This window comes from Triticum aestivum, chromosome 2B (genome assembly GCF_018294505.1).
Source record: "Triticum aestivum cultivar Chinese Spring chromosome 2B, IWGSC CS RefSeq v2.1, whole genome shotgun sequence".
NCBI lineage: Eukaryota > Viridiplantae > Streptophyta > Magnoliopsida > Poales > Poaceae > Triticum > Triticum aestivum.
In genome coordinates this window covers 501753508-501780921 of record NC_057798.1, presented here as the reverse complement: position 1 = coordinate 501780921, position 27414 = coordinate 501753508, and positions in this window count along the sequence as shown.

Below are 27414 nucleotides of genomic sequence, written 5' to 3'. Positions count from 1 at the left end.
TCTCCCTGGTATACGGGGCAGAGGCAGTTCTCCCCACAGAACTCATATACGGGTCACCTCGAGTTCTCTCTTATGATGAGCTTGAGCAAGACCAGTTGCACCAAGATGATGCTATGCTCCTTGAGGAAGATCGTCTTCGGGCTGTTGTGCGAGCCGCGCGCTACCAGCAGGCCGTGCGTCGCTACCATAGCCGCAAGGTTCATGCCCGAAGCCTTGAGGAAGGAGACCTTGTTCTTCGGTGTATTTAATCTGCCAAGAATTCAAACAAGTTGATGCCGAGATGGGAAGGCCCTTATCGGGTAATCCGAGTCACCAGTCCCGGCGCAGTCCGCCTGGAGACCGAAGATGGTATTCTGGTGAGCAACTCCTGGAATATCGAACATCTTCGCAAGTTTTACCCATAAGGCGCGGTTGTCGGGAGCCCCGGCAACCCCCCCTTTTGTACTACCCTTACTGGCAAGGCATGTAACCCTATGTACAAAGCCAGGCGCGGACCCTATGTGCGGCCGAATAACTTTCAATATGTACAGTTTCCTGTTAATTTCCATGTTTATGTATAAAAGTATATGCATGCATGCTTGTCCGAGATATTGTACTACCCTTGATTCAAGCAGGTACTAATGAACCACCAAGGTTCCATGCTCCTATCCTTTCTTCTTTCCAGCCACAGAGAAGACACTCGGTTTCGCCATTCCTATCATGAACTTGGCTCCGGCAAGAGGTTGAGAAGACTGCCCGGCATTGCGACCCCCCGCAAACCAAACAGATAAAGTTTACCTCTTGTCCATTCATGGTCGTAACCTATAACTTGTGCATTAGAAAACCTTGCCACTCTTCTTCAACTTAGGTGCTCCCATCCCTGACCCGAACGTTGTTTCGGTCGGGATGGTCACAGTAGCCTTTGGTAAAAAGAGACTGGCAGGGGGTTGGACCGTTTGTCTGTAACCCGACAGATGTGACTCTCCACTAGGCACAGAGGGTGCCGACAAGGTAGCTTGCTGGGAAAACTCGTTTATTTACATTAAAGAGGCATTTCGCCTCTGCATGGACATATACATGCATGGGTTCCCGGCAAGGCTCATCTTTTTCATTGACATGCTGATGCAAATACGAATGTTACAGAACATAAGCATGGACTCAAGAGATTACATTATCTAGAAAATTAAGATTTCGCAAGTGCCTACAAGTTAAAAAAAATAAGTGCCTCGTAATCCCCGTTCTTGCCCTTTTCCTCCCCAGGCACAACAAGTGAAGGCAGAGGGAGGCACGAGGAATGCGTCGATGGAGAGCGTGGCGGAGGTAACCCATCAACCACAAACGCCAGAGCCAGCAGGGCACAACCCCCAGCAAGGCGTGTTGCCCGGGGAGGGGCGGTGCAGATGATGGGGCTACCACTGATGGTTAGCCAGAGTTGGAGTCGTCATCCTCCCGCCCGCAATGGAGAGGGAGGGGGTGAGGCCGAGGTCCCGTCCTCCTCTTCCCCGAGCGCCGTGGGGACCTCGGCCTCACCCCCTCCCTCTCTCTCTCTCACGGTAGGCTCCGCCACTGCGAACTCCGGAGGAGGAGGACGCGCTGTCAGGCAGAAGCCCTCGTCGCCACCATTGGAGCACCAGCGCGCCCTCTCACCATGGCGAGCAGAAGAAGGTTACCAAGCAGAAAGGGGAGGAATGAGGTGAGTATGGAAAGGCACCATCCCTCCCCCTTTTTATAGAAGGGCAGGGCCGAGGCCTGGCCTCTCAACCCAAGGGCGGCCGCCCTGCTCGACCAATGCGGCCTCCAGAGGCGCGGGGAATCAGGACCGACCCGTTGATCCAATCAGCAATGCTCGGTTTCCCACCTCGGCGTAAATACCCATGCCCTCCGCATCCACCACCTACCCTTCCTAAGGCATGGAGGACATGTGGTGGGCGAGCCAGAAGCATAAGGACAAGTGGGACGACCGTTTTCCACCCCGTGAACGTGGGGTGCGGATGTCGGTGTCAAAACCGGCGGATCTCGGGTAGGGGGTCCCAAACTGTGCATCTAAGGCTAATGGTAACAGGAGGCGGGGGACACAATGTTTACCCAAGTTCGGGACCTCTCTATGGAGGTAATACCCTACTTCCTGCTTGATTGATCTTGATGAATATGAGTATTAAAAGAGTTGATCTACCATGAGATCGTAATGGCTAAACCCTAGAAGTCTAGCCTATGATTATGATTGTTGTGACTAAGCCCTAGAAGCCTAAACCCTCCGGTTTATATAGACACCAGAGGGGGCTAGGGTTGTACAAAGTCGGTTACAGTGAAAGGAATCTACATATCCGAATCGCCAAGCTTGCCTTCCACGCAAACGAGAGTCCCATCCGGACATGGGAAGAAGTCTTCGTCTTGTATCTTCATAGCCCATCAGTCCGGCCAAAGTATATAGTCCGGCTGTCTGAGGACCCCTTAATCCTGGACTCCCTCAGTGGGCGCCATGCAAGCCATGACCCGAGTCCACTTTGTAAATGAGCAGCGCCCCTGCGGCTTCCTCTTTTTATGGGGAAGGCGCGGGCCGCCTCTTCACTGTTCGACATGAGGCGTCGCAGGCATGCTGCGACCGTTCCACGCACGACCCCCATGTCACGCACTCAATGCGAATCATGGGGAAGCGCAACTGACGAGAAGATTTCGGCAGTTAATCTGTGCCGCGCATGCCCGCACACTGTTCTGGGCCTGGCCCAACATCGCTTTGCGCTTATGTGTGGCCCAGGACAGGGAGCTCCTATCGATGTACAAAAGTATAGGCCTTTCCGTACCCCTTACTTGTGCACGGGAAGTCGTAGCCACACATGCGGCAAGGCTTGGCAGGGCAGTAGAAGACAAAATACAAGACTACCAAGACAACATTCACGACAGTGAACAGAGAACAGAAGACAACTGGACCTCCCCGGCAACATCCTTGCCGGGACGGCTTGCGTGGCCCCGGCAAGCTCCTTGCCGAGGTAGCCCGTGAAGCACCAGTAAGGCCATCACCCTTGAGGCTGAGAGCTCTGGCACCATCAACAACGTCAAGGCCAAGGATCAAGGGCACGAGCATAGTAGCATGCAGATCTTTGTGAAGACTAATGGCCTGCAGGTCTACATGGGGACCAGAGAACGAAGACCCCCTGCAAGGCCCTTGCCGAGGACGACTGCGAGGCTCCGGTAAGACCCTTGCCGGGGACAATTCCGGGGCCACAGCCAGGCCCGCACCCGACAAGGTTTTCGCTACCTCACGGCCGTTCCAGCGCGACGACCAGCTTGCCAACTAGGCAGACGCCTGCGTGGCGGCATGCAGATTCTAGTCCAACTAAACAAGCATCTGCGTGGTGGCATGCAGATCTTCGTGAAGGCCCTGCCACCGTGCCAGCACAGCTGCCAGCCAGCTAGCCTGGCGTTGCATTCCTCGTCAGCCTGGACGCGTGTTAGAATGGGGTGAGGCGGCGACGAACGGGACAAGTTCTATTATCGTCCCCGATAAAGCTAGAGGACACGTTGGCAGCGCATTAAATGTGCTTGTCCTACAATGTCAGTGATAAGCTTGTACACTACAGTTACTTTACACCTCCTGTGTGCCACTGTGGCGATCCCTTTGACGTATAAAAGGAGGCCCGAGGCATACTGGAGCAGGATTCAGACTTTTTGGACTGGGCATGCATAGCAGCTAGTCTAAGAACCCAAGAACACCAAATATACACTCAAGCAGGACTAGCGTTTTATGTTCCATTGCGGCCCGAACCTGGGTAAAAAACCCTCACGCTGATCACCAGACCTGCTCTTTGCGCAACTCTTCTCCCCGCCAACCGGGATCCTCGTGATCCCATAGGTGTCGTTTCCCCGACAGAACCTTTATAAACAAGGTTGGGCAATCTCCACAACTTAATTGGAGGCTCCCAACGACACCACAAAGCTTCACCACAATGGAATATGGCTCCGCGGTGACCTCGACCATCTAGGGTGCTCAAACACCCAAGAGTAACAAGTTCCACAAGGGATTAGTGGGGGGAATCAAATTTCTCTTGGTGGAAGTGTAGATCGGGGCCTTCACAACCAATCCCTAGAGAATCAACAAGTTTGATTGGCTAGAGAGAGATATCGGGCAAAAATGGAGCTTTGAGCAACAATGGAGCTTGGGGAGGGAAGAGATAGTCAACTTGGAGAAGAAGACCCCCTTATATAGTGTGAGGAAAGATCCAACCTTACCCACTTACTCAGCCCGCGACATGTGGTACTACCGCACATACTTATGGTACTACCACATAGGCATGCGGTACTACCACTAGGTAGTGCAATACTACCGCTCGTGCGGCAGGAGCCAGACGAGGCCTTGTAGCGTTAAAGCAACGAGCGATAGAACCGCCTGAGAGGTACTACCGCGCGTCCTTGCGGTACGGTAGAATCGCCTGAGCGGTACTACTGCACGTCCTTGCGGTACGATAGAACCGCCTGAGCGGTACTACCGCGCGTCCTTGCGGTACTACCACAAGGCAGGGTTCCACTAGGCTGGGAAGGCACGGACTAATAAAATTACATCCATGGCTACTTCCGCTCAGTTTCGGTCTATGCAAAAATCTGGCATGGTACTACCGCGTAGGGCGTGGATGTAAAAAATTACTTCCGCGCCTACTTCCACGCACGTCAATGTGTTGGGCTAGAGGGCACGATACTACCGCTCCTGAGGAGCGGTACTACCGCATAGCGGGGTACTACCACTTCCCTGGCCGGTACTACCATGGGCCACTGAGGTACTACTACTCCCTTGAGCAGTACTACCGCATGCCACAACACAATAGCACTTGGAGTCCTTCATTTTGTAAAGACACGGGTAAATTGTCAGTGCTCCAAGGAAGCAAAGGAAAGGTGGTGCAAAGGAATAGACGTGTACATGTTGATTCCACCCTAACCTTTCTGAAGCGGACCCCCTCTTAATAGTACGGCTTTCCTACGACTCAAATCCACCGAAAAGAAGCATAGAGAAACACCGTCTTCACTAGGCTTCGAGGGGCAACGAATCATCTTGTTCCTAGACATGAGATATCTGAAATGCTCAATGCACACGATTAGTCCGCAAATGCATTGTCATCAATCACCAAAACCACGTAGGGAGAAATATGCCCTTACACATTCCATCCCTTATTCCCGTGGCTATGCATCGGATTCAGATGACGAAGGTCCCGATGAACAAGTTGATGAGGAGGGGTTCACGGTGAAGGAGGCCGAAGGTTTCGAGAAGGTATTCGATCGGGATCATCAGACTACATTGTTCAAGGATGTTAGTCTCGCGGATGAAGCCGTGGTAGATGGTTTCCAAGATATATCCTTGGGGTTAGGCCAAGCTCTCACCATGATTTGGATGATGGCAAGAACGGGATTGCTAAAGGGTCTAAGTTCCAAACCTTCTTGGAATTGAAGATGTGGCTCGTAAACTACTCCGTTACGCATTGTCGTCCACACAAGGTGGTACACTCGGACGTCAATGTGCTACACAGTTGCATGTGCATGTGAAGATGAAATATGTCCGTGGATTGTGCATGCGAGACCATGGAAAGGAGGTCCCACTTGGCACATAGTGAGTTGTGTGCCAACTCACATGTGCCAAGGCAAAAGGGTGGATGGCAAGGTTGTGTCCCAAGACCACAGACAACTCGCATCCGGGTTCATCGCTTACAGGCTCTCCAACTCAATATCCACACTTCCAACAATGAGCATCCAACTTGCCATTGACCTTGTGAAAGCCATCTTTCATTACAAGGTGAAGTACGACAAGGCATGGAAGGCGAAGCAAGCCACATTTAAGATGTTGTATGGTAGTTGGGAGGAAGCATACAACTGAATCCCTAGGTTGTTGTTAGCCATGGCCGCCACAAACCCGAGCATGGTTCATGTGGTCGAGCCTCATGGGGAAAAAACTACGGTTCATGACGGAAGGAAAGTCCGAGTATTTGGCCGTGCATTTTGGGCGTTCGAGCAATGTGTGAGGGCTTTCGACCACTGTAGGACGGTCATCGCCATTGATGGCACGTTCTTGACCGGACAATACAAGGGCACCTTGTTGGTTGCGATAGCAAGTGATGCCAATAACCGGGTGTTGCCATTGGCATTTGCTTTGGTTGAGGTGGAGAACAATGACAACTGGGAGTGGTTTTTGCATCTTTTGAGGACGAAGGTGTTACCCGCTCAGAGGGAAATTTGTTTCATATCGGATCGACATCCAGGAATTCTTAACGCGGTGGAGATTGATATTCCTAGGCATGCTCCATTGCACCATCGATGGTGCACGAGGAACTTTTGTTCGAACTTCTATAGGGAATGTGGCCTTAAGGAGTTGGCCAATGATCTTCAAGATTGTTGTCTTGCTTTCTCTGACAAGCGGTTCACCACTTTGTTCAACAAATTGCTCGCACACAAAAAACTTGATCCCGGGGGTCAAGACTTTCTCAATAGGCACATTGAACACCGGAACAAGTGGGCACGTGCTTTTTATGAAGATGGTTGGAGAGACGGTCAAATGACAAGCAATATGGCCGAATGCTTCAATAAGGTGCTCAAAGGTGCACGTGGATTACCCATGACGGCAATAGTTCAATACACATTTGACAAGATGAATGCATACTTTCTAAAGTACTCGATGGAAACAGTTGCACAGATAGTGGGTGAGAACAAGCGCAAGTACAAGTACAAGTTCCCACTCAAGGTTGATGAATGGTTGGAATTTCAATCGCGGAAGGCGGACTCACAAGAAGCTATACTATATGACAACAAAGAATGGAAGTACGAAGTGAAAGAGCTAGGAGGAACCACAAACGATGGCCGCCAACATGGAGGTCGGGCTTTCAAGGTCTCGTCAACACGGTGTGATTGCTCTTGCAGGAGGCCATTGTTGCTTCATCTCCCATGCTCACACTTGTATACCGCCGGTCGTGTTAGGAATGTGGACGTCAATCACCCCCTCACCTTGAAGGAGTCGGAGTTCTCAATCATGACGGTTAACAAAACATGGGCTCCCTACTTTCACCCATACTTTGACCAATCACAATGGCCGGAGTACCATGGAGTTCAAGGTTGAAGGTTGTTAAACGGGGTAGACGTAAGACAAAGCGTCTTAGAGGCGACATGGACCGATGGGGTCATGGTGGCCACCGTGAAGCGGGCAACGACCAATTCCAAGAGCCTCGTGGGAGCTCCCGTTGTGGGGAATGCAAAGGTCATTACCACAACAAAAGAAAATGTACGAAACCAAGAAAAAGGTCCAAGAAAAATGATGCAAGGACAAGCCAACAAGGAGCTACACAAGGTAGACAACCAAGTGGTAGCCAACAAGTGCCAAGCCAACCAAGTGGTATCCAACCAAGTGGTAGCCAACCAAGTGGTAGCCAAAGAGGATCTAGGCAACAAAGAGGGAGGCAACTAGGACTTACAAGAGGCTGTGGTGGTGGTAGAGCTCGTGGTGGTGGTATAGGCCATGGTGGTGGTAGATCTCGTGGTGGTGGTCTTGGTCGTGGTGATGGTCTTGGCCTTGGTAATGGTCTTGGCCTTGGTGATGGTCTTGGCCTTGGTGGTGGACTTGGCCGTGGTGGTGGTTAAGGGCAAGGTCGTTATAGAGGAATGTTTGAATACCTCGATGGACCATTTCCGTATGTTGCTCACTAACTGTAATGTTTCATATGTTCTTGTTGCAATGTACATGTTCTTCCATTTGTTCTTATTGTCATTACTAACTATTATGTTTCACTCATTGTAGGTATGGTGGCTTCTCAACCCAACAAACCAACAATAAAGGAGGATGGCGAAGATGAGATGGCGGGATGGTGGGATAAGGATGCGAAGAAGCTGAGAGAGGAGGATGCAGCCACACTAAAGAAGAAGAAGGAAGAGGAGCTCGGAGAGAAGAGGAAGGAGAGAGAGAGAGAGAGAGCAGATTTTGAGTGTCATGCTAGGGAGCGAGCGTTGCACAGGAAATGTGAGGAGGCACAGAAGAAGCGTCTCAAGGATTTTTAAGAAAAAAACCTTGAAACTTTGGGCATTCGAAGCTGAAAAAAAAAGATAGGGAGAACAAGATATTCATGGAGAGGGTGGTTAAGGAGGCTCACCACATAAGGAAAATGGAGGAGGAAGAGGAAGAAGAGAGGAAGAAGAAGAAGGGAAAGGGGCCTTGCTCTACGCAAGAGAGTTATGTCATCTTCATAAGGATTGTGGACTACGACCGTGTTATCCTCTAAACTATGCTCTTCGATTTGGTTGTCAACTACTATGTGCCATGAAATACTATGTATTTTGGACTCCTCCTCGATTTGGTTGTTAACTACTATGTTTCGTGAAGTACTATGTATTTCCTCCTCGATTTGGTTGTATGAATTACTCCTCAAGTTGAAGTACTATGTGTTATGAACTACTATGTGTCGTGAAGTACTTTGTGCATATGTTGTCTTCACAGTTGTCCGCTTGCTATCAATCCTACTGCACATCATCATACTATGTGTGCATATGCTACCTTCACACTTCTTTGTTTGCCAAAAAAATCGCTAAGTCTAGGTGAAACGCCTAGCTCAGAGGTGTTGCACTATACAGTGCGGCGCCTCCTAGCTCGGTGCCACAGCAGCATGTATCTGGTTGTAGCTTCTGTTGCTCTCTGGATAGTCTACCCAGGTGTGCAACGCCTCCGAGCTAGGCGTTGCACTACAGAGTGTGGCGCCTAGCTCGGAGGCGTTGCATGCCTGGGTAAACTATCTAGAGAGCAACAGAAAGTTTGCACCCAGTTTGGGGGGCAAAAAATCGCTAAGTGTTGGTGTGGCGCCTAGGAGGCGCCACACCATATAGTGCAACGCCTCTCAGCTAGGCGTTGCACAATACAATGCGGCGCCTCTTAGCTAGGCGCCACACCAGGTTGTATCTGGCTGTAGCTTCTGTTGCTCTTTGTACAGTATACCCAGGTGTGCAACGCCTTCGAGATAGGCGTTGCACTGCACGGTCTAGCGTCTAGCTCGGAGGCATTGCATGCCTGAGTAGAGCTATCCAGAGAGCAACATAAATTTTGCACCCAGTTTGGGGGGAAAAAAATCGTTAAGTGTTCGTTTGGCACCAAGCAAGGAGGCGCTACACTGTATAGTGCAACGCCTCCGAGCTAGGCGTTGCGCAATACAATGCGGCGCCTCCTAGCTAGGCGCCACACCAGGCTGTATCTGGCTGTAGCTTCTGTTGCTCTCTGGATAGTCTACCGAGGCATGCAACGCCTCCAAGCTGGGAGTTGCACTACACGATGTGGCGCCTAGCTCGCATGCATTGCTCTATACAGTGTGGCGCCTCCTTGCTTGGCGCTGCACCAACACTTAGTGTTTTTTATCCCTCAAACTGGGTCATTTCAGACACATGTAACGCACATTTTCAGGCACATATACTTGCATCATAGAATAAACAGTAATGATCATCATGATGACATTTTCAACACCTCTTAAACTTGAACAAAGACAACATTTCTTAGAGTGACCATCACTTCAAGTTCAACATTACTAAGACATACAATCACTTGAAGTTCAACATTACTAAGAGCTACCACCACTTCAAGTTCAACGCCATAACAAGTTCGGCATAAGAAAAAGGCCCACTAGGCAGGTTACATAACAAATAGAGGACGACGACTAGTTCCTTGTGCGATTTTTGGCTCCCCCCTCCTGTTGGCTATCTTCTTCGCCTTCCTAGGAAGAGCAACCTGCTCCGGCTCTGGCTCCGGTTCCTCCAGGTCGTCCACATCATCCACATAGTCATCCAAAGCCGCCATCCGTGAGGTGCCGACCGTCCTCTTGCCTCTTTCGGTGAAGTCTTCGGGTGTGTATTTATTGATTCCCCTCCTAGGCTTTAACATGTATGCTGACCGAACTTGATAGGTCCCCAAGGTCATGTCATCACTAACCTATTGCAAAAACAAAAGATATGGAAAAGACCGTCGGTGAGGATAAAGTTAGCAATGCATCAATAATTGAATATATGCTATTGGCTTACCTCTTGGGTGACCACACCCACATCATCATCCTCCAAAGGATCACCATGGCCAGAAGTGGGATCTGATGGTGTCGCCTACCTAGACCATTGAGGTGATACATACTCAGGGTCACGACAACCAACAAGATTCGATAGCCGCCTTAACCTTTGGCCCTGATGCTGCAACATGTACAAGTGAATGAGATATCGAACGTAGCAACACATGTCACATGGAAAATTGAAGGAGATGTGAACCTTAATGAATGCTTGAAGTGCACCTTCCCATTGCTTTTCCCAACCGGGGTTGTCTCTAGAATAGCCTCGTTCTCATCAGCTGCTTTCTTGATCTGGGCACGCTATGAACAGAAACGACATTAACATGTTAGGCAAGCGAAGATGTGAATAGTACAAATGGGAAAGCAGAAAGGGGAAATACCACAAAGTTCATCATTGGAGCTTAAGGGACTGACGTGCCTACCCTAACTAATTTGTTGTACTGGTGCTGGGTTAGCTCATCGAAGACGGTGGGATCTTCCAACATCTCCTCAGCATACACCGGCTTGCATACCTCCACATGGGTACTTGCAAGAAACCATGTGAGATAGTTGTTGAACGCGATCGGGCAATGCTCACGAAGCTGGGCTTGTTTTCCAGCCTTAGCTTCCTCCACACTGAGCACGAACTGTACGATATACTTCATGTGATGCTTGTCCCAATGCTTGACCTTCCGCTGCCTTCTCCTATCCAACCTGCAAGTTAGAAACAGAACATTAGCACCATCGAAACCGCCAAGAAGCTGCTAAGTGCTCAAGGTTGATTATATCTTACACATGTAGCAACTTGTCTGTGTCCTCCCACTCCGGCGAGTGTGGCTGGAACAAACCGAACTGGCGATAGACCCGATGTGGCAGGTGAAGCTCAACCGCCCAATTGCATATGAGTGGGCACCGCATATGCCAAAGATCCCTATCCCTAGTGCACATCGGATTCAACCTGAACTCTCTAGGGTTACCAAAACTATACCCTCTTCCATACGGCTCCCATTCCACCTGCAACATAGCATCAAATGCAAAATAGATTTCGGGTTACGATAGAAGCATGAGAATCACTTATACAACATCGAGTCACCTGCTTAGCTGTGATCGTGTCCAGCTCACTCTTGTACAACTTGTACATGACTGAGGGATCATCCATCGTCTCATTTACCACATCCCACTTGTAAGCCCAAGTGGGGTACCGTAGTGGGTCGTCATGGTTGTTCCAATCCTTGTACTTCACGATCTTCGGTCGTCCAACCAGCAATCGCTCCCGGCTCCATATAGAAAGTGCGAGCATACAACCACCAATACCTCCTGATTTCCTACAACATGCTTCATCAAACTGCACATAAAAGAGAACACGATTGGTTGAATTAACAAGAAGATTGCATTGATAATGTAGCAATGAAGTGAAAAAGAAACAACTTTCTACCTATCTATACAAGTAAGCCAGTGTCGCCAAACCCCAACTCCATTTGCTATCGAAGACGGTCAACGCCTTCAGCCACATCCATGGAGCATTCTTGCATGTGCCATCAGCAAACATAGTCCTGGATATAATGTACCACATGTAGACATGAGCATATGTCTTGACCTCATCCTCATTAGCCTCCTCGGGGAAATTAGCAAAGTTCCATGCAATCCAGGTGAAAGGAGCAACGACTGCGACTCTTTCCTTCTTCTTGTCTTCTGCTTCTAGTTCCCAAGGCTCCGGAGGAACCATACCGATAAGGACATGCATCTGCTCACGCCACCCATCAGAATCTATGCTCATACATAGAGGATTACCCTCAATAGGAAGATCAGCGATCATAGCAATATCCTGGAGCGTCACGGTCATCTCCCAAGTTCGAATATGGAAACTATGTTTCTCCGGCCGCCAACGATCAGTAAGCGCGGTGATTGTTGCAACATTGAGGGGTGGCTTCGACCTGTTGACCAACTGAATGAAAGGGAGGAGTCATGTCTCCCTTACATATGGTGTGTATCACTCATCATAGCGCATCCCCCCAAGGTTGACCCTGTGAGACCAGAGCTTCAGAGGTTGAAGCTCCTACAAACAAGCAAATCAGAAAATTACATACGGGGCATTTGTGTTTGAAATAAACATGAAATTCATAATACCGGTTGATGTCTACTACACAACCTTCTTCTTGTAGACGTTGTTGGGCCTCCAAGTGCAGAGGTTTGTAGGACAGTAGCAAATTTCCCTCAAGTGGATGACCTAAGGTTTATCAATCCATGGGAGGCGTAGGATGAAGATGGTCTCTCTCAAACAACCCTGCAATCAAATGACAAAGAGTCTCTTGTGTCCCCAACACACCCAATACAATGACAAACTATATAGGTGCACTAGTTCGGCGAAGAGATGGTGATACAAGTGCAATATGGATGGTAGATATAGGTTTTTGTAATCTGAAAATATAAAAACAGCAAGGTAACTAATGATAAAAGTGAGCGTAAATGGTATTGCAATGGTAGGAAACAAGGCCTAGGGTTCATACTTTCACTAGTGCAAGTTCTCTCAACAATAATAACATAACTGGATCATATAACTATCCCTCAACATGCAACAAAGAGTCACTCCAAAGTCACTAATAGCGAAGAACAAACAAAGAGATTATTGTAGGGTACGAAACCACCTCAAAGTTATCCTTTCTAATCGATCTATTCAAGAGTTCGTAGTAAAATAACATGAAGCTATTTTTTCCATTCGATCTATCATAGAGTTCGTACTAGAATAACACCTTAAGACACAAATCAACCAAAACCCTAATGTCACCTAGATACTCCAGTGTCACCTCAAGTATCCGTGGGTATGATTATACGATATGCATCACACAATCTCAGATTCATCTATTTAACCAACACAAAGAACTTCAAAGAGTGCCCCAAAGTTTCTACCGGAGAGTCAAGACGAAAACATGTGCTAACCCCTATGCATAAGTTCACAAGGTCACTAAACCCGCAAGTTGATCACCAAAATGTACATCAAGTAGATCACGTGAATATCCCATTGTCACCACAGATAAGCACATGCAAGACATACAACAAGTGTTCTCAAATCCTTAAAGACTCAATCCGACAAGACAACTTCAAAGGGAAAACACAATTCATCACAAGAGAGTAGAGGGGGAGAAACATTATAAGATCCAACTATAGTAGCAAAGCTTGTGATACATCAAGATCGTATCACCTCAAGAACACGAGAGAGAGAGAGAGATCAAACACATAGCTACTGGTACATACCCTCAGCCCCGAGGGTGAACTACTCCCTCCTCGTCATGGAGAGCGCTGGGATGATGAAGATGGCCACCGGTGATGGATTCCCCCTCCGGCAGGGTGCCGGAACAGGGTCCCGATTGGTTTTTGGTGGCTACAGAGGCTTGCGACGGCGGAACTCCCGATATGTTGTGCTCCTCAATGTTTTTAGGGTATATGGAGATATATAGGCGAAAGAAGCCGGTCAGGGGGCCACGAGGGACCCACGAGGGTGGGGGCGCACCCAGGGGGTAGAGCGTGCCTCCCTGCCTCGTGGCTTCGTCGTTGCTTCCCTTACGTGCACTCCAAGTCCCCTGGATTGCTTTCGTTCCAAAAATAACTCTCCCGAAGGTTTCATTCCGTTTGGACTCCGTTTGATATTCCTTTTCTTTGAAACACTAAAATAGGCAAGAAAACAACAATATGGGCTGGGCCTCCGGTTAATAGGTTAGTCCCAAAAATAATATAAAAGTGCTTAGTAAAGCCCATAAACATCCAAAACAGATAATAATATAGCATGAATGCTTCATAAATTATAGATACGTTGGAGACGTATCAGCATCCCCAAGCTTAATTCCTACTCATCCTCGAGTAGGTAAATGATAAAAGAAATAATTTATGAAGTGTGAATGCTAGGAGGTGCATAAGTTTGATCAATGATAATTTCAATCACCTTTTCTAGCATCATTATATGTCATAACAGTAGCTCATCTCATAAAACTTCTCATGATCAAGTAACAAGCTATTCACATGTTAAAGCATAGACCATAAACTTTCTTGAAAACTAGCAAACTATGTTCTCAGTCATCAAACAATTGCAATTCATCTTATTTTCAGGAAGGGTCTATGTAATAGCTTTGACTTAGCAAACTCCACATACTCAACTATTATATAGTCTTCCATGATTGCTACCACTCAAAGAATATTTTTAGAACAAATAGCATCCATCGAACACAAAGAAAGATAGGGGCTTAATGTTTCGCCTCCCAACTTATTTATCATATAGATAATGGTCAACAATAATAATCCATGATCAAATATATTTGAATGGCCATATATGCTTAGATCTTTCCCCATCACATGATGCTTGCCAACTAAAGAGTAGGTTGGAATGAGAAGGAATACTACTGACTCTTGCATAAAAGTAAAATATAGGCCCTTCGCAGAGGGAAGCAGGGATTTGCAGAGGTGCCAGAGCTCGAAGCTTTTAAACAGAGATGAAAATAATTTTGAGAGGTATGCTTTCATTGTCAACATAACAACCAAGGGTTCCTAGTTTCTTCCATACTGGATACATTATAGGCGGTTCCCAAACAGAATGGTAAAGTTTTTACTCCCCCTCCACCAACAATCATCAATCCATGGCTTGCCCGAAACAACGGGTGCCTCCAACTAACAACAATCCTGGGGGAGTTTTGTTTGAAATTATTTTGATTTGATTATGATCTTTTGATCATGGGACTGGGCATCCCAGTTACCGGCCATTTTTCTCGTGAATGATGAGCGGAGTCCACCCATCGTGAGAATAACCCACCTATTATGGAAGATACTGACAGCCCCTAGTCGCTACATGAGCGATTCGGGCATACAAAACAGATTATTATTTGAAGGTTTAGAGTTTGGCACATGCAAATTTACTTGGAACGGCAGGTAAATACCGCATATAGGTAGGTATGGTGGACACTCATGGAAGAAACTTGGTCCAAGGAATTTGGATGCACAAGCAGTATTCCCGCTTAGTATAGATATTTTGGCTAGCAAAGGATTCTAAATAGCAAGCACCACATGTTGGAGGATCTATAACAATATAACTTCTATACAAATATACTCAAGCATAACTCATTATGTTGTCTTCCTTTTCCAATTTCAACTAATTTGCTCAGGTTTGGAAATAATTAATGGGGCTCACAATCATAGAAGATGTCTAAGATAGTATATTTATATGTGAAATATCTCTTCCTTAAATATTCTTTCATGCAACCATTTACCATAATATAATTTCATATTTATGAAATTCAAATAATTCAACCATTTTCTCATAGGATATACGTGAAGCACACGAGTAAATGACAAACTACTCCAAAAAGATATAAGTGGAGATCAATGAGTAGTTAAATAATTATGTAGCTATGTGAAGACTCTCTCTCATTTAAGAATTTCAGATCTTGGTATTTTATTCAAACAGCAAGCAAAGCAAAACAAAAGAAAATGACGCTCCAAGCAAAACACATATCATGTGGTGAATAAAAATATAGCTCCAAGTAAAGTTACCGATGAACGAAGACGAAAGAGGGGATGCCATCCGGGGCATCCCCAAGCTTAGGCTCTTGGTTATCCTTGAATATTATCTTGGGGTGCCTTGGGCATCCCCAAGCTTAGGATCTTGCCACTCCTTATTCCATAGTCCATCGAATCTTTACCAAAAACTTGAAAACTTGACAACACAAAACTTAACAGAAAACTCGTAAGCTCCGTTAGTATAAGAAAATAAACCACCACTTAGGTACTGTTGTGAACTCATTCTAAATTCATATTGGTGTTAAACCTACTTTATTCCAAATTCTCTATGGTTCGTACCCTCCGATACTACTCATAGATTCATCAAAATAAGCAAACAACACATAGAAAACAGAATCCGTCAAAAATAGAACATTCTGTAGTAATCTGTATCAAACGTATACTTCTGGGACTCCAAAAATCCTACCAAATTAGGAAAGCCTGAGAAATTTGTGTACCAATCCAAAGCAAAAAAGAATCAGATCAAAAGCACGTTTATGTGAATTATCAAAACTAATTTACTGGGTGCAAAAGTTTCTGATTTTCAGCAGGATCAACACAACTATCACCGTAAGTTATCCTAATCTATAAAACATGATTAATACAGTAGCATAATCATGCGTACACACAATAACAGTAAGGGTAAATATTGGGTTGTCTCCCAACAAGAGCTTTTCTTTAATGCCTTTCTAGCTAGGCATGATGATGACAATGATGCTCACATAAAAGATAAGAAGTGAAACATAACGGGAGCGTCATGAAGCATATGACTAGCACATTCAAGTCTAACCCAATTCCTATGCATAGGGATTTTGTGAGCAAACAACTTATGGGAATAATAATCAACTAGCATAGGAAGGCAAAACAAGCATAACTTCAAAACTTTAAGCACGTAGAGAGGAAACTTGATATTATTGCAATTCCTACAAGCATATGTTCCTCCCTCATAATAATTTTCAGTAGCATCATGAATGATTTCAACAATATAACCAGCACCTAAAGCATTCTTTTCATGATCTACAACCATAGAAATTTTATTACTCCCCACGTAAGAAAAATTCTTCTCATTCGGAAAAGTGGGAGTATCATAAGAGACTCGAATACTATAAATTGTTTCACATTAAAAGAGTAATGTTCAGAAAATGGGTAATCATAATCATGACAAATTTTACAATTATAATCATCACTACTTTTTATAGCATAAGTATCATCACAATAATCATCATAAGTAGCAACTTTGTTCTCATCATAATCAATTGAAACCTCTTCCAAAATAGTGGATTCATCACTAAATAAAGTCATGACCTCTCCAAATCCACTTTTATAAGATTCAACATCCTCCAAAATAGTGGGATCATTAATTTCTAAAGTTGACGCTCTTCCAAACCCACTTTCATCAATATAATTATCATAGGTAGGAGGCATGCTATCATCATAACAACTTTGCATATCAAAACTTGGGAGACTAAAAATATCATCTTCATTAAACGTAGCATCCCCAAACTTGGGACAAACATTAATTGCAGCAAATATATTCTCAAACACATTATTCTCATCAAACATAGCATCCCCAAGCTTGGGCCTTTTCATATCATAAGCATAATCACTCTCATCATTAATAGTATGGATAGCACCAATAGTATAGCAATTATCATCATCACAATGAGTAGTAGGAGCAACATCATTTGAGGGAGATACCTTTCTACCCTTGCTTCTTCGTCTTTTATTTTTCTTCTTCACATCATGTGTAGGTTCAATCCTCCTTTTGAGCTCTTTATTAATGAGATTGGTTGAATAGAAAGCTCCTCCTCGTTACCTGATTCATCATAAGAAATAATAGGAGGATATAGGGAAGTCTCTTCCCTTTCATTAGTATTCTCTTCATCTTTTATTTGCTTTCTTTTATTTATGTAATTGGCAATATAAGGATTTTCAATGCAATTCACCGCACAATACATATAAATCTCCTCTAGATCAATATCAAGGAATTTCTTATGGGCAAATTCTGGAAGGTCCTTAATTAAACGTTTCATTTCTTCATAACCCAAAAGCAAACTAAGTTCATTATGATGTGCAAGGGAAATCAAATCATCACAATTCTTGGACACGATTTGATCATGAAACAATTTACATCGGAGATGTGAATGACCACGTTCATTGCAAAGTTCACCAGTACGGCAAAGGAATTTTAAATTTTCAGCACTCACATCTAGCCTTTCTTGCAGCCATTTAGTTTCTAAATGCTTATGCCTCTTGCAATATCTATCTTCCCTATTTGGTGTGTACTTGCGAACCCAATGCACTCCACAAAAATTATCATGCTTATAAGAGACATTTTCATCATAACTAGTGCAATCATCATTGGTACTATGGATATTCAAAGAGTTCATACTAACAACATTGCAATCATGCTCTTCATTCAAAGATTTAGTGCCAAACATTTTATAGACTTCTTCTAGCACTTGAGCACATTTTTCCTTTCTATCATTCTCACAAAAGATATTAAAAAGATGAAGCGTATGAGATAAACTTAACTCCATTTTTTTAGTTTTCTTTTATAAACTAAACTAGTGATAAAACAAGAAACAAAAAGATTCGATTGCAAGATCTAAAGATATACCTTCAAGCACTCACCTCCCCGGCAACGGCGCCAGAAAAGAGCTTGATGTCTACTACACAACCTTCTTCTTGTAGACGTTGTTGGGCCTCCAAGTGCAAAGATTTGTAGGACAGTAGCAAATTTCCCTCAAGTGGATGACCTAAGGTTTATCAATCCATGGAAGGCGTAGGATGAAGATGGTCTCTCTCAAACAACCCTGCAACCAAATAACAAAGAGTCTCTTGTGTCCCCAACACACCCAATACAATGGAAAACTGTATAGGTGCACTAGTTCGGCGAAGAGATGGTGATACAAGTGCAATATGGATGGTAGATATAGGTTTTTGTAATCTGAAAATATAAAAACAGCAAGGTAACTAATGATAAAAGTGAGCATAAACGGTATTGCAATGGTAGGAAACAAGGCCTAGGGTTCATACTTTCACTAGTGCAAGTTCTCTCAACAATAATAACATAACTGGATCATATAACTATCCCTCAACATGCAACAAAGAGTCACTCCAAAGTCACTAATAGCGGAGAACAAACAAAGAGATTATTGTAGGGTACGAAACTACCTCAAAGTTATCCTTTCTGATCGATCTATTCAAGAGTCCGTAGTAAAATAACATGAAGCTATTCTTTTCGTTCGATCTATCATAGAGTTCATACTAGAATAACACCTTAAGATACAAATCAACCAAAACCCTAATGTCACCTCAAGTATCCGTGGGTATTATTATACAATATGCATCACACAATCTCAGATTCATCTATTCAACCAACACAAAGAACTTCAAAGAGTGCCTCAAAGTTTCTACCGGAGAGTCAAGACGAAAATGTGTGCCAACCCCTATGCATAAGTTCACAAGGTCACTAAAACCGCAAGTTGATCACCAAAACATACATCAAGTAGATCACGTGAATATCTCATTGTCACCACAGATAAGCACATGCAAGACATACAACAAGTGTTCTCAAATCCTTAAAGACTCAATCTGACAAGACAATTTCAAAGGGAAAACTCAATTCATCACGAGAGAGTAGAGGGGGACAAATATCGTAAGATCCAACTATAACCGCAAAGCTCGTGATACATCAAGATCGTATCACCTCAAGAACACGAGAGAGAGATCAAACACATAGCTACTGGTACATACCCTCAGCCCTGAGGGTGAACTACTCCCTCCTCGTCATGGAGAGAGCCGGGATGATGAAGATGGCCACTAGTGATGCATTCCCCCTCCGGCAGGGTGCCGGAACAGGCCCCTGATTGGTTTTTGGTGGCTACAGAGGCTTGCGGCCGCGGAACTCCCGATCTATTGTGCTCCTCGATGTTTTTAGGGTATATGGAGATATATAGGCGAAAGAAGTCGGTCAGGGGGGGGGGGGCACGAGGGACCCATGAGGGTGGGGGCGCGCCCAGGGGGGTAGGGCGCGCCTCCCTGCTTCGTGGCTTCCTTGTTGCTTCCCTTATGTGCACTCCAAGTCCCCTGGATTGCTTTTGTTCCAAAAGTAACTCTCCCGAAGGTTTCATTCCGTTTGGACTCCGGTTAATAGGTTAGTCCCAAAAATAATATAAAAGTGCTTAGTAAAGCCCATAAACATCCAAAACAGATAATAATATAGCATAAATGCTTTATAAATTATAGATACGTTGGATATGTATCACCGGCCACTTTCATTATTACCCGCTGCTCCACTGACAAAGCGTATGACCGGTGTTGGTGGTCCCAGTGATCATCGAGAAGCCAAACCATCCTAACAATTTCAAACAAAGCAGTCTTGTCAACACGATTATCTTTTCAATACAAATAAACTAAAGTAGGCCTACTATATGCAAGATTCAAAGCATATGTATCCAAAGCATTCTTGTCAATACGAGTATAATTTCAATAAAAATAAACTATACTAGGCCTACTTCATACCACTGTTCAAGAATTCACCCGATTAATTAGTTAACGGGCCAGTTAATCGCTACTCTTAGCGTGGCCGAATCGAATAGCACCTATTCGTCGCTTTAACTTGTCAGGCCGATTAATTGGTCAGCTAGGCCGATTAATCAGTTGTCAGGCTGATTAATCCCTGCTGGCCCATAACGGGTGGGCAAACAAAGCCCAATTTTTTTGCACGTAATCCCTTCCAGACCTATCCCGCTCCTTAATAGCTAGGATTAATAAAATTACTTGCTATATATGCTTTTCATATGTGTACGTCAGCATGTTTTGGCATACTACATAGCTGGGAGCATGAGAGTATGGTATAATACATAAAAAAATCTAGATATATGTTGGCAAGTTTCTATTCAATCTACCGTTTAATGGTCGACCGATTAATCCAGTTAATAGGCCAATTCGTCGATTAATCGCTACTCCTAAACTGACCGAGCAGCTACCAGTTAACAATTTCTTGAACATTGCTTCATACAAATATCTTTTCCATAGAAACATGTCAACCTATGTATCAAAGCCATATCTTTTCAATAAAAAAACAAAACTAGGGTTGCAAGATTAGTTATCTAATACATGAAAGATTTTAATCTAATCAAATCAAACAAAGGTTCCCCAAATCTTTAAAATAGCATACATTCTATGGATAGAAAGAAGGGGATCGGAGGAGACTACCTTCTAGGATGAATTGGTGAAGAAATCCACGAACCAAATCGTCAAATCTGAAGGATTTGGGAGAGGGTATTGAGAGGGGGAGAGGAGCTAGCCGCCGCAAAGATGCTTCTGTAACTGATGAAGAATGGGGTGGGTGGGGGAGGGCTAGCGCGCGACGGCTGCATCTAAGTCAATGTGCAGCGCCTAAGGGCTAGGCGCTGCACATTACATGTGGGGCGCCTAGTTCAGAGGAGCTGCACTGCTGGGTGCGGGCCCAAGGGATGCCACAGTGGACAGAGGTGCAACGCCCTAGAGCTAGGCGTTGCACTGTAGGGTGTGGCGTCTGCGTGTCGGGCGCCACTCAAAAAGGTCAGCCACGTAAAATAGTTTTAGGGGCAGTTTATTTTGTAAATTGATTTCGTCCATAGGTCAAAATTGTCAATTTTGCCCACTATGGGAGTCTCAAAGTGAAGCCAAGTGCATGCTCCTTTCCTCGGTTGTTGTGATCTTGGATATGGGCCGAGGTATCAGCGGTTATGCTTCGTTGTTTTTCCCTTTACTGATTTACTTTTCTCATGTGACACTTGAGTTTAGTGTTTAGACTGCCTGTTGTGCTTTTATTGTTTTTGGGTGATATTATTCTGCCACTTCCTTGATGATGGTGGGGACTTTTCTAGACCTACTCTCACATGATCTCCAAAGGTTCATGCCTTGCTTAAACACTGCGTTGAACAGTTCCTTGCCTTTGTTTGGTCTCAAGCTGTTGGATTCGAAGAGGACGGTTGAGATCCATGGCTCCGCTCAAGTAGAAGCCATTTTTTGGTAAAAAAAATGAACCTAGACAAAGGGAAACAATTCTCTCCATGCGACCGGCCAAAAGCTGCATCATACGCCCGCGTCTCTCTCTCTCTCTCTCTCACACACACACACACAACACACACACACACACGCATCTCACGTTGGGCCCACGCACCGCCCTCTCCTCCTCTCCCTTATTCCTTGGCGAAAGATGCGAGCCTCTCTATTTTCTTGGATCCTCTCTCCTTCCATATTCTCTATCCCCCTGCATCTTGCTTCATCTTGTTTCCACTCGTGAGCTCACCTCACCACTTCCCTATAGCTGCCTTCACCCACCCTGCATAGCCTCTCCTCCGTGCACGAGCTCACCCGCTTCCACCCCCTGCTCTGTAGTGACCGTGGCCGCACCACAAGTGACATGCGGTGCCATGACCGGCCATGGCTGCCTCGTATCATGGGCACAACGACAAGGGAAGCTATGAGCAGTGAGTGGGAGTGCTGCAACCGACAGTGGCAGAAGCTGCAACCGTAGTTGGTGGAGCTGCAATTGTCGTTGGGCGGCGCTGGAGCCAGTGGGCACTGCCGACGGTAGAGCTGCAACCGTCTGCAAGCGGAGTTGCAACCGACCATGAAAAGGCTACAACCAGATGTGGCCATGCTACTTTATTTTTTTGGACGACAAAGCTGCAACCATGCTCGATGAAGCTGCCGTCAGCTAACGGGGGAACTACAACCATGGCTTGAGATGTTGTAACAATTCTAGCGGAGGATTCGATCACAACCTAAATTTGCTGGAGTCTGGCTGTGGTATGCTACAATCATGGCCTGAGATACTAGAACCGTTCTGCGTGGATGCTAAATGGCCTAAATTTGCTGGAACCGACTATGACACGATACAACAGTGGCCTGAGATGCTGGAATCGTTCTGCGCACATGCTACAACCACGGCCTAAATTTGCTTGAGCCGAGTGTGTTATGCTACAACCATGGCTACGAGAGGGAGCACGTGATATTGGAGGGGGGAGAGGGGGATATGGCTGGAGTTGGGTATGCTGCGGCGACGATCAGGGCGTAGGCGTGTTGCACGAGGTGATTCTTGCTGCAAGGTCACAAATGACTTGACAACAAGTTCAACCCAAGGCGGAGGGCGGCCGACTGATACTCGATGGCGAGGACAACAACTTGCAACCTGCGACGAGGTCATCGACACTTGATTATCGACTCGTCCTTGTGTGTTCACATGATTTGGGGGCGAAGCAAAGACTGTGTGTGGAGATGAAATCAGAGCCTTATCCGGCGACTAGGATGTGAACGGCCGAAAGTTTGGGTTGGTCGACCGGTGCCTAGCGGTGCCCTTCTAAAGACACAAGAATAGAAAACCAACAAAAAATATGATGGGAATGCAGGCGCAAAGCATATAATCAATACACATACGAATTATTTTAATTTGGTTGTTTGGTTCTTAGGAATTGAAAACACACACATGAATCTCAATAAATATTGTCAAATTGAAGTCAAATCACATGAAATATAGTTAAAATGTTATTGTGCCACTAAGCCTATTAGTTCCTTTCATCGTACATATAAATTTGAAAAGGAGGTTCAAGTGGATGATATAATTCCTATGTTTTCCCTTTGGAACTGAGACCAAAGGAAAAATTCCTCCAATTTTCTTTGCTCCCTTCCTTTGAACCAAATACAGGAATAGTGGTATACCATAGAAAAGTTTCATATTCCTATGTTTATACTCCATTTTTCTTTTGAACAAAGAGGGCCTTAAGATTTATGTGCACCATATTTTTACAGAAAAATTTCCATCCATTCTAACCTCTTGTGAATAAAACTATGTTTTTTTGTGTGTTGAAGTAAATGTTCATGCAATCACATAGTATTCAATATCACATGATACTTTATTAATGTGTTTTTATGTTAACATGTTTTAGAAAATTTGTGGATTAATAGGACCTACCTATTGCAAATACCGGCCAGAAAAGTGAGTAGGTTTATGGAAACGTAGATTGACGTCCAATCTAGTACTAGTCTAGGGAGGTCAATCACAAAGTTTCAAAGCATTTTTCTCTTTTTCATGCGGTGCCAGTTAAAAGAACATGTATATGCTCGCGATGTCCGTTGAGAAAGATGTTTGTTGTGTGTTACAACGAGATGCATGTTGTATCAATTTCATTGGGTGCATTGATAAATTTGTTGCAGAAGTTGTTGATGTGTTGCAAACATGCATTTGATGGTGCATTTGTCTAACTGAATTGTTGCACAAATCTAGCAACATGGTACTAGTTTTCTACTTATTTGGTGCACACATTCTTAGTGAGATATACTCTACACCATTTTTTCCGACACTGAGTCATGGCATCAAGTTCTAAGACCAAATTGGTTTGAACATTCGATCGATGCAAATTATTTGCCTTTTTTTAAGTTGTAACTTTTCTTATTATATACTACTTCATGATCGATCGGACGAAGATGAGAAAGAAGGGCGAGTTGTCACCCCACTCTCGCGATGGTGTGAAGGGTAATGACACGAGGATATACCCGGACATTCTTCTGCCCTAGATTGGGCTGGTGGAAAGCTGAAAACCACACAAGCGCCTGGCATTGGGCCCATACTCGTCCCAAAGATTATCTTTTGATGGCCCAAAGGTCATTCATGCCATGGTGCCTCTTTGGCGTGAGATGTGTGGGAGCAACTAGTTGACGAGCGCTCATTCGGAAGCCTCACAACGATCACTTGGGGATGGGTTGAGAGCATGTCACTTGGCGCGTTCTCAGCCGCTGCCATGTGTCGCGCTCCGGCACTCCGTCTGGGTTTTTTTTCGCACGTGTTTTTGGCTTTTTAAATATTTTTTTGACTTTTTGGTTTTTCACCGGTCTTTCTTAACTTTTGGACTAAAAAAATTGCGCGAAAAAATGTGTTTTCGTTCTTTTTTTGCTTCCGTGAGAGGCACAGCCGGGCCTCTCGGAAACGAGAAAAAACGCGTTTTCTGTTTTTTCCTTCCACGAGAGGCACGGTCGGAAATGAACAAAAAATGCGTTTTCTATTTTTTTTTCTTCCACACAGGCACGGTTGTGCTTTCCCCGTGCCTCTTGAAAATGAAAAAAATATGTGTGTGTTTTTTTTATTTTCGCGAGAGGCACGGTTGTGCTTTTCACGAGAGACACGGTCGTGCCTCTTTCGGAAAGGAAAGAAAACTGTGCTCTGGGTTCGGTTTTTTCGTCTGTTTTTTTCGTGAAAAGACTTTCATCAAAACTTATCAACATGAGATTTAGTTTTGAAGATCTTGACGCGAGGAATCCAATGCTGAAAATGGTTCGAGATTTGGACACGGTTTAAAAGACAAAACATTTTGAATAAACGGACGTATGAAAAAAAGGAAAAACTCCCAGTTGCAACAAGAGAAGATAAGAGTGATCTTTGAAAGGAGTACTTCTTAATTGGTGATTTCAGAGATGTCCCTTTTAAGATTTTTTTTTCCTGTGATCCAATGGACCTTCCGTATCAGGTGTATCATATGAATATCGTGCATTATGCATTGCCACCTAAACAGATATACGATGTGTCATTGTAATTGAGAGATCCCAGAGAGGGTTAGCATGTCAAACGAGAAAATTCATTTAAAAACAAACGGCGGGCACAATTTTGTATTATGATTCTACAATAAATTGGCGGAACTACTTTGCGCCCAACATTTTGTGCCCGATTTTCAGACGACGCATGATCCAGCGGTCGCGTGACACTTGCTCCTACCTATGCATGGTTGGATCCATAGCATCGTGCATCGAGTTCGCAATGGTTAACCGTTACTTTCGTTTCTGTGGGTAATTCCTCTATTAAGGGACAGGAATGTGTCGGCTTTAATGCCCATGAGAAAGCTACCCAGCGCGTAAGAGGGGGATAGGGATGTATAGCATTACCTGTGCCCATTATCCGCCTTACCCGTGAAGGCCTTAAGTGGGCACTAAAATTAGTAGACCCCATGTAATTCCCGCCCTTACTCACCTAAATTTTCACCCATCCCACCCCTATAGCCAAAAATCCCTAAGAAAACCTTAACCTAGCCACAACATATTATTTATTGTGCTGAAATACTTTTCTTCTACGAAAATGCTATCGGAGGTTGTGGTTGATTGCGTGTATGGGTTTTTCCATGGGGATAAAAAAAGGATGAGGATGAGACTATATCTATACCCGCAGATGGGTATGGGGATGGGGACGGCATGGGAACGGGGGTGGGAGCCCAATACCCGCATGGATAATCCCGATTGCCAGCCTGAATCGCGCAGAAATCAGTGGAACAGTGTCATCAACACTCATAAATTAATGAGGTGACCATATTATACTGGGAAATATCATACACTAGCACATGCTATTAACTTATGATACTCCCTGCTCACTAAGGGCATCTTTAACGGAAACCCGCAAATTTCCTTCTGCATCCGTTCGCGGATGGGGAGGGGGGAGGAGGGAATCCACGGACACGAATGCGGGAGGACATCATTTAACCACAGCCGCATACATTTTGATAACAACTCGAACCAACCGGATGAAATTCGTGCAAACCTGACGAATTTTGATATAAACATGGCAAATTTCATTGAAACTAGCATAATTTGTACATAAACCAGAAGATATTTCCTCTGATGAACTAAAAACCTAAAAATAAAACCCTAAACTATCTTATACTTCACGATGACCTCGTAGGCCATGCCGGGCTGGCCGGCGGCTCCTCCTCCGTCATCCTGGCCCGACCCGGCGTCCGAGTCGGAGTCGTCGGCCTTGGGACGACGGAAGGTGGCGACGTCACAACAGGGATTCCCGGCGGTCGCATGGCACTCGCAGATGATCCTCTTCGCCTCCTCCTGCACCGTGCACAGTGCGGCAACCGAGGACATGGGCTGGGGAGAGGGCGACGGTTGTTGGAGGATGCGTCGTTGGCGGCAGCGATCTCGATGAGGGACCATTCCTCACCCTACCTGGCCATCTCCCCGTCGAGGCGGCAGAGAGACGGAGCTTGGCCATCTCCGACGTCCTCACGGAGCGGTCTAGGGCCCAGGCGTACGCTAGGTCCGGGTCCATCGCGATGTGTGGCGGCGGGACGTCCGAGTCCGCGAACTTGGATCGACGCACGGTGTTGCGGCTATCCCGCCGGCGCTGCTCCCGGACGGCGTACTCCTGCGCGTCATGGCGCTCCGGAATGAGGACGAGGAGTCGCCGCCGTGGAGGCAGTGCAAAATGCGACCGCGCGCCTTGGAAAATGGCGGCAGCGAGCGGCGTTCCTCCTTCATGACACGTCATGTCGGTAGCGAGAGCCGCTCCTCCATGACACGCTAGGGCGGCAGCGAGAACCGCTCTTCCTTCTCGCAGCGTCCAATTTGAACGCCGCGACTGCGCGGCCGTTGAGGACGTGGAGGGGATGTCAGCTCTGGCTTCACGGGGAGGAGCGCCCCCGGTGGCGAAGCCAGGCCGTTGGCGTGGACTCCGCGTCGGTGCCGATGTAGACCTGGCCCGACATCGTCGGCATGGCCTGCGGCGGCTACTGGTCCACCTCGTCGGTGGAGGAGACGACGACAGGCCCGGCCCATAGGCCGGGCAAACGGGACGCCCGCCCTGGGCCCCGAGCAGGCAGGGGCCCAGGCCAGGTAGTATTCTTGCAGGCAGCCCAAAAAATACATGAAAAAAGTGGAGGCTCAAGGAATCGATCGCAGTCTGTCTGCACTTGACCCGCAACTCCTTTGCTTCCCCAGTCGCAGGCTCAGCGCCGCCGGTCGCCCCTACCGTGCCTCTCCGATTCCAGTGCCATGGCCGGCCATTAATGGCGTGAATTCCCCAATAAGCTCTCCTTCT